Source organism: Cannabis sativa, chromosome 4, assembly GCF_029168945.1.
Source record: "Cannabis sativa cultivar Pink pepper isolate KNU-18-1 chromosome 4, ASM2916894v1, whole genome shotgun sequence".
NCBI lineage: Eukaryota > Viridiplantae > Streptophyta > Magnoliopsida > Rosales > Cannabaceae > Cannabis > Cannabis sativa.
In genome coordinates this window covers 53,207,203-53,219,519 of record NC_083604.1, presented here as the reverse complement: position 1 = coordinate 53,219,519, position 12,317 = coordinate 53,207,203, and positions in this window count along the sequence as shown.

The following is a 12,317-nucleotide window of genomic DNA, read 5'->3' as shown; positions in this document are numbered from 1 at the left end:
GAGCAAGTTCACGGAACTTCCGTTGTCAATCAGGACCCTAGCCACCACTTTATTTGCAATGGGGGTCTCTATGACCAGCGGGTCGTGATGAAGAAAACGCACCGTCTTGGCGTCTTCTTCCGTGAACGTTATGGGCTGGTCCATTAGCCGAGGCCTTTGAGCTGGGAGTTGAGTGACCTCCCACACCTCACTGTGTCTTGCGGCCTCGGCATATCTCTTTCGCTCCTTTCGAGTGTTTCCTCCGATATGGGGACCTCCGGAGATCATGGCTACCCGTCCATTAGGCCGGGGCGGTAGTCCGGGTATATCTTGGGCGTCACTCGCGGAGCAAATTTCGGAGGCAATACTCTGCCGTACCCCCCGGTGTTCCCGAAGGCATACCCCCGCCACCGCCCGGGTTGAGGTGGGGTAACCTATTTTTGATCCACTCATAGAGGTGGCCCAAACGGATCAGAGTCTCAATCTCATCTTTGAGATTTTTACACTCATTGGTGCTGTGGCCAATGTCGTTGTGGTACTCGCACCTTTTACTCGGATCTCTCCGGGAGCTGTCTCTGTACAATGGCTGGGGTCTCCGGTAGTGCGTATTCTGCCTTGTGGCAAAATAGACACGTTCCTGAGAGTCCGTGAGCTCTGTGTCTTGGGTGTATTGGGGTGTGTACCCCTTCTTTGGCGCTTCTCTCCGTTCGGGTCTGCCCTTGGAAGACCTTTTGCTTCTCGACCCACAGGTAGGGCTGTCAAGCTAGCGGTCGGGGCAGCCCGTGAAGGAGTCCGTCCATTCACCCGGACGGGTTGCCGTAATGGGAAGATGCGGGGGCAAAGCTTGGCCACGGTCGTATCCGGAGTAGCGAAAACCGTATGCCACTTATCGGAGGGGTCGCGGTCGGGACGGTGCCGAGGGCGATACTCCTGGCATGTATCCCGCTATCCCGTGGGATAATAGCCTCCGTAAGCCACGATGCGGGCTTCTTCGAGGTTAATATATTTTTGGACTCGCTTCGGAAGTCCCGAAGGCTAGCGGCGCCTTCTTGTTGTAATTCGTTCCAGAAGGGAGTCCCGGTGCGGATTCCTGCTTGGAGAAGCGCAAGCTGTTGTCCGTCGTCGACCTTCTTGGTCTTTGAGGCTTCCTCTCGGAACCTCTTGATGTAATTCTTCAAGGTCTCGGTGGGCAGTTGCTTGATGTTGGTCAAGGCACTAACCTCCAAGTTGACCTTCCTGGCGGCGACAAATTGTCTCCGGAAGTTGGTTTGGAGTTTGTTCCAACATCCCACCGATCCTGGTTCCAATTTCTTGAACCATTCCTCTCGCCGATCCGCTCGAGTGAGGGGGAAGCATAGGCATTTGGCGTCATTGCTGACCCGCATGATCGTCATGACTCGGTTGAATCGTGACAAGTGATCACTGGGGTCGGAGTTCCCAGTATATGCCGCCATCTCGGGCATCTTGAAGTTTTTAGGGAGCTCCGCCTCCAGGATATGTTTGGCACAAGGCTCCCGATCCTCACTGTCCGAGTCGGAGTCATCTCCCTTCTGCCTTCGGGAGACTCGGGAAATATCTTTTCGAAGTATGGCGAGTTCTGCCATAATCCCTTCGTTTACAGTACCCGAGGAGACTACGGGTCTGTATCTTTTTTGGTCAAGGTGATCCCGGAGGTCACCTTGATTCCCATTGATTTGATTTCTCAGATCAATGGGTGGACATCTCTGTCCTCCTCTTCCTCTACCCCCTGGTTCTGGTGCACGGAAACGCTTTTTCGGTCCCCTCGATCCTGAGGGCCAAGACTCCCTCTTTGGGGCTTGCCCCTCTGCGGACCTTTCCCCTTAGGGAAATCTGAGCGGACCTTACGCGGATCCTGCGCCTTTTTCTTTCGACCAGGGGCAGAAGTAGGGTTTTTTGTTTGGTTTTCCTCAGCAGGGTGCCTTATAGGGCTAGGTTCCCTAGGCCTTTGCTGCTGGGAATTAGGCGAAGACGTCGCTGGCTCCCCGTCGAGTCCAGCGGCCATCGCCTTAGGATGCACGTGAATGCCAGCTGCCTCCATGGCTTTCTGCATGGCTAGCATCACTTCATGCATTTTTTGATTTTGCACTTTCTGAGCTTCGATCTCAGCCTCATGATCGATAGCTTTTTGTCTGAGGAGCACCAGCTCTTGGTAGCTTCCATCATCATAAGCGTACTCGTCGAGGTGTTCCTCGTGGTTTTCATCGGGAACTATTCCTTCTTCTTCTTCCTCGGACTCCTCTGCTGCCCTTGAGGCTACATCTTCCTCATTGGGATCTTGAGCGTCTTCTAGAGGGCGAGGATGACGTGTAGCTCTTGTCTCCACCATTATCGTGAAGTTAAATGCTTGTTGTGAAGCAGCTTTCCTCAGCTCTCAATGAAAGCACCAAAATGTTGACCGAGGTTTTCGGCAACTATCAAAATATGATTATAATAATGAGCTGTAAGAAAGTGAGATGAAGACTTTTTACGTGGTTGGGGCGTTAATGAGCCTTAGTCCACGAGCCACTGCTATTAATGGATGTATTTAATACAGATTCTACACTTGAGAGAATGTTTTTCTCTTAAATACAGAGAATGTTCTTGGTGAGTATTTTCTCTTCTTGCTCTTTTGCAACCAAGATTCTCCGACCCCATTAAATGAGCTTTGAGGGGGTATTTATAGTGTTTTGGCGGGGTAATCCCTAGAATTGTTCTTACACATGTGTCTGTAAGTATCCATAAAGTTGGGCATTTCCGATGAATATACCATGGGTGATGCATGGTCAAATCCCTAGGTGCTGTAGGGCTTTTATGGAGAATGTCCTTTTTGTCTTATGATTGACGTGACTCTTCGCAGAATAGCCGTCGCTAGACTTAAATGATCATTACTGTAGCGCTGCTGTTTGGGGGTTGTGCCGTCAGACTTTATTGCGTGTTACAGTCCCAACACGCTTCCTCCCATGCAGCATTAAATGCGACTTGATTTCTCGGGAGAGACCTGACACATCCCGGAGTGCCTTTATGCTATGTTAGCTTCCGGGAGTACCTCGTACTCCGGGTATATCCTCCGGGACCCATGCGAATAACGCTTCCTGGTGGCATAAAAAGACTTAGCAAATCTTTCCAAGTTATCTGATCCACGTGTCCCCTCTTGACTGGTCCACGTATTTTGGGCGAATTTTGGAGCAACAGGTACACTATAAAAGCTCCTTGTATATTATTATGGATGTTGAAATAATAGGGACAATATTAATTTAAAAATAATTATATTTTTTGTAAAGGGTGTACCGTAAAAATTATTTGTATATTATTATTGATATGTTCATAAAATTTAAAAATTTATTTATTTTATTTAAAAATAAAATAATAATAAAGAATACATTTTTTTTGTAACTTTTAATACTGTGGTTTGAATAGAGTTAAAAAAGAAGAAAGAACTTAAATGTTGATGATTAATAATCTATATCATTCTAAATTTTTATCTCCAGAAAACATATTAGAAGTTGTTTTAGAAATAATAACATTAAATCTTTTCTAAAATTTCCCTTTATAATTATATTTAAAATTTGAAAATCATGCTGAGAATGTTGTCACAACTTACAACTTACTTTATCACAAAATATAAAAGATCTCATTGTGACTTTCTTAAGTTACAGCCTCAATACATGGGAATTTTTTTTATCGTGACTATTCTAAGTCGATATTTTTTAAAAATAAGTTTTCTTTATTTTTTTGTTATTTAAAAAAATTATAGATAAATCATTTTTTAGGGATTAAAATATTATTTGATTATTTGGTGCTAGAAAAATATTTAATTATTTTTAAAAAGTAATTATTTAAAATTACACAATTTAAGTTACTTTGTAAAAAAAAGAATTATTAATTATTAATTGAATGTGATGTTAAATAAACTATTACAAAATATTTTATTTTTATTTTTTAAAGGATTACAAAAATAATATTACTTTTTAAAATAATAGTTATTAGTTATTTATATTAAAAAATTAGTTTTAGTCTTACTTTTTAATTAATGATATAATAGTATTATTTTTAAAATTTAATATTATTTCTAATACTAAAAGGGAATATAGGATTTTTAATAAAAAAAATACTCATATATCACAGAATATATGTGTTATCTCAATTTAATTATATATACACATAATTCTCTTTTATTATATTGTATGCTTATTAATATATAAGCATGGTTATATAAATGATAATTATTAGAAAAATTAACTTAAAAAAAATAAAGAAGTATTATTGATTTGAAAATATACTTATTGATAGCAATCAAAAAAAAAAAAATATAAGACAAAATGATCATTTTCACAAATATTCACAAAAGATAAAATGTTAATTAGAGGGGAAGTTTAGTTTAGAAGAAAAAGAAGTAAGTAGTGTACATTATTCAATTGCCTAATTTAAATTTCTTACAATTGAATATATAGTGAAGGCTGATTGTGTAATTCAATTAGTGAAAGCCCAAAAAACTATTCTCACTTTTATATAGGTTATAGATTACACATATGACTTTAATTAAAAAAAAGTGGTAATACTTTATTTTACGAATTTGTTGCTCGTTGCTTTTTTTAGTTGTTAAGTGTCAATTAAGCCCGCTAAGTGATAGCTCAAAAATGCGTAGCGACATATTACTTTAGCTTATTTAATACATTGTCTAATAATATATCGTCATGTGTTTTTGAATTGACACTTAATGGTCAAAAAAGGGTACGACTTCAACAAAATTATAAGATAAAGTATTTTTATTGCCAATTTTTTTGATTAGGGTCATATGTGTAACAATTATAAATATTAAGTAAATTATTCCACAAATATCCTTATATATTTTTTGAACAACACAAATATCCTTATATTAAATGTCATAAAATATGTATTTTTAGAATGAGAATTGTTAAAAGGTATAATTGGTGCCTAGTATTTTTCTTGGTGTCATACTGTTATTGGTGTAATTAAATATCGAGTCTTATATAACTTTAAAAATAGCATTTAGGTGATATCGTTAACTAATCGTAAAACGGCACTTATAAAAAGTGTTAAAATATTCGATAACAATGCTCTTTTTGAATATACTCGAAATAATTAATTAGTTATGAGGGGAGAAAAGAAGAAATAGAACAAACAGTTAATGTTAAAAATTGAATAGATTCAGTAACAAGAGAAAGACGATGACAGTTATCTATTGAAAGAACAACTAATTGGGGAATCAAGATTTTTTGGCCCAATAAGCTAGCTAGTTTCCACCATAAAGCTCTTGTAAAGACATAATTGATTGGAAGTACTGAACTGTAGTATAATGACATATTAGCACGTGGCATTTAAATATTGGTAGGTCGGTGGTTAAGTGATATCCAATTACATCTATGTATCAAAGTTGCATAGCTTTTCTATTGTAATCTTTCTGGCCCCTCCCCATCTTATTATATGGTTTTAATCTTCAAGTACAAGGGGGAGTTTGTGTTTTTATCTTTAAGAGGAGAACAAACAAGTATTTAAAAGTGGGGGACAAAGTGGAGACACAACACTTGGATCCTAAGTGGATTTCATAAAATCACATGGTGTAATCCTATTTTCCCCCAAAAATGGCGGGAGTTTCACCACTATCCACTTCATTTAGGCAACCTAAACATATCTAACCCCCTTTTCTCACAATCTCACAAATGGAAAATTTACAAATTTATAATTAATTATATTATATGTACATAAAAACTTATTTATAATTTATTATACATTTTTTCCTTTAACATAATTTATCATACATTTTATGAAAAATATATTCTTAATTTTATATAATAAAAACACGACACATCAATTAGTGAGAATAAATTTATTAAAGTAGAGAAGCTCTGGATTATTCTTTATTTTGCAATTTTTTTTCTTTCTATAATATGAGTTTACAGAGAAACTGTTCGTACTTTTTATTACTCTTCATCTTCTTCTTCTATTTTTTTTTTCCTTTCACTGTAAATTTATGATAGCAAGTCTATTTCTTTACTCTCTCATCTTCAATTTTTATTTAGATCTAAAATGCAAAAAATGGTCGGGATGTGAAAATTCAGGTAGTGGCTTGATGGCAACGACACATGACTTGAAAGGATGAAATCTGGGCAGGCTGATGCAGACGACTGTAATGTCTCTGCTTCAAGCCTCCATTGGGCCCTTACACCCACAAAATGATGGCTCTTATACACGAGTACGTAACTTTGGCAGCTTCATGGAATGGTGACCAATCCTACAAACCAACACGAGTGTTTCCAACATGCTTTGTCCTCACTCGCACGCTTCTTGAGAAAACTTCCCAGGAGGTCGCCCATCCTGAAATTACCTCAGGCCAAGAACGCTTAACCATAGAGTTCTTTCGTGATGGGCTACCGAAAAACAAGATGCACCTTATTGATATAGGTAGTACCAATCAATCTATTTAAGTCGTCTTCAACTGTGTAGTCCCATACCTACACAGTCTTAGAATTATCCCACTTGATCTTTCCCAGGCAATGTGGAATTGTACAACTTACCTAGTATTTTTCCTTACGGATCACGGGACTACTGAATGTCACAATGACCTTGTGTGCGAATCTAGACAGTGAAGACCTTGGGAACAATCTAGCATGGCAACGACCTTTCAAATGGATATAAGTAGTGATGATTGAGATATGGGCGGCGACGAGCTTGCGAACAGATCTAGCCAGCGGTGACCTTGCGAATAGATCTAAGCGAGATGACTAAAATCTAGGCAGTGGCCACAAAGTATCAAATCTTTGTTATGCTATATATTGATTTTTTAAAGAAGTATTATCATAAATATTTTCATAATAAATAGATTAGATTAATAATTAATAAATAATATATATTAATTCTATTGAATCATAATTATAGTAAACATATTAGATTAATAAGAGCTTTATAATACTAATCAAATATTTAATAAATATATTATATATATAAAAACTGTATATAAAAAATAAACAAAATTTGTAAATATATTTGTATATTTTTATTTTTCATTTCGTATTAAATTTTAGTAGACATATTATTTTAGTACTACATCAAAATAGAGATATTAACTTATGCATTTATATATTTAACTTTATGTAATTTTTTTTTAAAAAAAATGAACTGAAAATAAACATAAACATACATGTTTATTTGTAAATATTTATAAAATTGTATAAAATTATGTAATTATATTTTCTTTACATTCTTTTTGTAAAATAGTACAATATTTATTTATATATAATTAAAAATTGCACTTAAAAAGTTATGTAGCTAAATCTAGTCTCTTAGACAATTTTTATATTATAAAAATATTATATTATATTGTATAAATAATTATATTTAGTACAATTTTTAATTTTTTTTTTCAATATGTGGTTGTAAAAACAAATACCAAAATGAATGGTCCATTATTTGAATTTGATCATTGTAATGACGCCATAAATAGACATGTAAAATTAGTAATTAATCAATATTGTAGTAAATTATAGAATAATATGTGATTTTTGAAATAAATACTTATTATTGGAAAATAGATAAATATTATTACTCAATTATAGAGATTTTATAAAATTATGTGTTTGTTGTATATAATATGTATTTATTATGTTTATGATCGACCACAATGGAAACTCGACAAATTGATAAAAATATCACAATAGTATAAACTAATATTTTAAAGGTACTGGTAATTTTTATGAACACCTGGTAATCTTTATGAACAATTATTATTATTGGATTATGTGGGTCACTAGAGAAATGACCATTTTATCCTTAAGTTTAAGTATATGTTTGTTTATGTGAAGGGCATTTTGGTAATTGCCCTTATTATTATTACTCAAAGCTAAATTAACTTAAATAATGATCTATTTTTTATTTATACCATAATAAATTTATTCATTGCATTTAAATACTTATAATTAATTTTCTAACAACTAAATGTCTAATTACTAATAACACATTTATTATCTCTTTCTTCTTTATCTTCAATAATATAGTGGAATATTCTCAAAATTAACAAAACAGTGAATATTAATTGATTAAATAACCAATTATTGTAATATTATCTTAAATATAGGGAAGATCACAGGCTCATGAAATTTAGGCTCCTAAGATAGATCCAAAATTTTAAAAAATAAATTTTCTAACTTATTAATTTCTCATAACTCTACTTTAGACTCGAAACCGCACTCCTAATTTCACGGAATGCTCTACATATCAAATATAGATACGTTATAATATTATCTATTTTTTCTACCATATCGATCAATAATCATTTATAATTAATAGGGATTAAAATTATTATTTTATCCATAAATCATCTAGTTGACTTAATGATATTTCAGTGAACTAATATGATCACTGAAATGAGCACTTTATCATTAAATACTCTAACTTAGCTCGAAGGAATTTGGCATTTCACTAATAACATAGAGGTTATAGATTTCCATATCTATGATTAACACCCTCCCACATAATTTTTTAGTTTTATAATACTAAATTAGGTACGCAGCAAAAAAAATTATTTCTAATTATCATTGTACCATATGTCCAAAATCGCCATATGTATATATATTAAACAAAAAGTTAATAGATGAAAATAATATTTATCTATTCATGCTTATTGGAATATCCTTAATTCTTTTCATATATTGTGTACTTTTGGGCTGATTGGATATTCTCTCGAAGTTGTTGAGAGATTCTCTCCAGGCGGTTAAAATGTTCTCTTAATTAGTTATTAGATACTTATTACTTTAAACTAAATATTTAAATTTGAAAATAATATCAATAATAAAATTGGTTACATATATTAATTTAAATATTATAATATGATTATTTATTATTTTTAAATAAATAAATATCTTAATTAATTAAACACTTAATATTATTTTATTAGTTATAATCAATATACTTGTATAAATCTAAATCTATATATATATATATATGATATATTTAGAAAACCTAAAAAGTTGAATCATATGTAATTCTTTTTTATTTTCAAGTAAAAACTGTCCTTGCTCATGTTGAGAAAAAATCTACGAATATATTTTCTATATCCTATTTACCAAGACTGATCCTTGTGTATTTTTCTTGATTTAGAAGATCATAGTGTGAAACATTATTGTTTCTTGGATACAACTTAAGAAAATACTCGAAGATACTGGTTGCTTCATCAAGACGTAGCTTTTTTGTTCATCTTTTTATTTTCTTATTTAATATATATAGATGTGGAAGATCCTAAGATGTGGTACGATGATAATTTTATTAAATGCTTAAGCTCCACACCAGATTTAGTACCGCAAAATAAAAAGAATGGTACTAGAATTGGTTCTATTATGTATATATATATATTAAATATTGTGTGAGTTTTCTTGTATTTTATATATATATATGCGATGTGTATGTGAATGGATGATAATCTGTATTGTCAATGTATATTTAATGATGGATCCTTAATTATATGGTAATATTAGGTGTACGAATTGCTTTTATTTTTCTAGGAAAAATTATAAGCGATTATTGTGGCATATGAATTTTATGTAATTTTTTTCTCTGAAATTATTTTACGTTGAGTTATTACGACGTAATTGGATCCTTACGAGGTCTACAATCTCTTGCGTAGTGTCCAGATTTTCCACACACAAAACAATGGCCTCTCGCTTCTTTGAATTGGCTAATGTCTTTTCTTAGACCCAAATATTTTCTACCTCTTTTATTATTGTTGTTGCCTTTGTAATACTTGTTTGAGACTGCATTGGCCTTAGAAACCTTATCTTTAGGCTCTTTCACATTTTCCTTATCTCTAAATTTTGATTTCTCTTCAATTCGAATATGTTTTTGGATCTCTTCTAACGAATAATCCTCATTTTTATAGACGATTCTTTTCCTATATCCCTTCCAAGTTGGTGGCAACTTTGCCACAATCGCACCAACTTGAAATTCCTCGGGAAGCTCAATCTTGAGAACCTTTAACTTGTTCACATTAGTTTGTAACTCATGGATTTGAGGAAGAAGATCTTTAGCATCACTAAAAGAAAATTCAAAATATTATGAAATTAAAAATTTTCTTGTACCTTCTTCCTCCGCCTTGCATTTTGCTTCCAAAGCATTCCAAATCTGCTTTGCGGATTTAGTATTAGTGTAGAGATCATATAGCCTATCAAACAAGGCACTTAGAATATGGCCTTTACCTAGGAGATTGTCCTCCTCTCTCTTCCTTCTATTCTCCACGATCTCGTGGGTGTCTTTCTCAGATTGAGCGGGTAGAGGCTCCAAAGTAGACTCAAGAGTATATGCTATCTTGAATGTGGTCAAGAGGAACCTCACTTTGTCTTGCCACCTAGTAAAGTTGGATCCATCAAACCTATCCAACCTCATTAGGTCTTGATTCATCATTTTGATGGTCTCACATTCCATTGAAGCTAGGTAGAAGGGTAAGCTTTTTATTGTTGGAAATTTATTAGTGCTTTAATAGAAAAACTAATGCCAAAATACAACTCAAAGACAAGAAGTACAATAATATTGATAAAATAATGTTACAACTCTTAACAAAATATACACATAAATGTAAAAAAGAAGATGAAGAGAAGATTACAAAAATACAATATAAATAGTAGTATATATATGTGAGAACAATCTTAACACCACTAACACCAAGTGCCAAGTAGGAGAATCACAAAACTGGAACAAGGTCTTACACCTTTGTCCAAAAGCTTATTTCTCCATACCACAAGCACTTAGGGAAGAAAAAAATGGAAATAGCTTTCTGAATTTACCAAGCTCATAGTTTCTAGCAAAGTGCTCTCTTTGATAGAAATTCACAAAAAGGTGTCTTCACAAGTGAACCAAAGACCTCTATTTATAGTGTTTACGATCACACACTTTAAAATTCAAAGTCATAACTCTCATAGATGTTATGGACTCAAATGTAACTCGTGCACACACCATAACTCCTATAGCATTATAGAATTTTAAATTAAGATGTGTAACACTTTTTTACACACTTAATATTGGTGATAATTGTGGAGGTTACAAAGTGTAAGTAACTCTACCTCTTATGTTATAATTTTGTAAATATTACATGTATATAACTCTCAATCACATTATATACATTAATCTTATATCAATGTATAATATATCAAATTTTAGTATTTTAATCTATTTTATCATGTACACACCATAACTCCTATAGCATTATAGAATTTCAAATCAAGATGTGCAATATTTTTTTACACACTTAATATTGGTGATAATTGTAGAGGTTACAAAACATAAGTAACTCTACCTCTTATGTTATAATTTTGTAAATATTACATGTATGTAACTCTCAATAACATAGGAAGTCGTGAGCGTCTGCCCACTAAATGCTCTGAGGCAGTTATTGTATTGTGATTTTTTTTCATTTGTCTTCTTAATCAACCTTCAGTAACCACCATCTTCCTCCCTAAATTTATCTTTTTTTTTTCATTGTTCTAGTAATCCTTTTTTACTATACATCATATGGATTCACTTGAATATTCCATGAATTACATACTTCTCCACTTTGATGGAGAAAATTTTAGATCTGTATCAACAATCCAAAAAGTAGAAGTTCTTGAAAATAAAGATGTACCACCATATGTGCTCCCTGCTCCAGTCCCTTGGAAGCCGCCTATGGTCCAAGATGCTTTTGGGTGTGTAATAGCAGCGATGTCGAGGCCAATCTCTGATTTTCATCCAATTAAAATGGATCTAAAGGAGAAATGATCTACATTATTTCAAGAGCCTATACTCATAAAGAAATGGCTTAACCCACCATCAGGACGTCTCAAATGTAGAATGGATGAAGCAATTGTGTTATCGATTTAAGTAATCGGTATTGCAATATACGAGAGAAACTCTATGAGAGATATGGTGGACATTACATTCATCATTGTTTAGGACTATACTCAACTACAAGAAATTGATGCTCTCACATTCTTTTATTTCTAAAGTGGCTGGATATGCAGTTTCTTTTGATTTCATTGATATAAAATTTTTTAAAGTTGTTTGAGTTCTTTTATTTTACAATCTTGTATCCAATTTCCTTAAGGCACAAATCATTCATGTTCTTTGATTTGTTAATGCTTTTTGGTGGATGTTGATTGAATTTGGTTGGAGTATATTTCCTTCCTCAATTCTGTTGTGTATAATGATTTTATATCAATACAATAGTTTCTATCTCAAAAAAAAAAAAAAAAAAACTCTCAATAACATAGTATACATTAATCTCATATTAATATATATATATATCAAATTTTAATATTTTAATCTATCTTATCATGCGCACACCATAACTCCTGTAA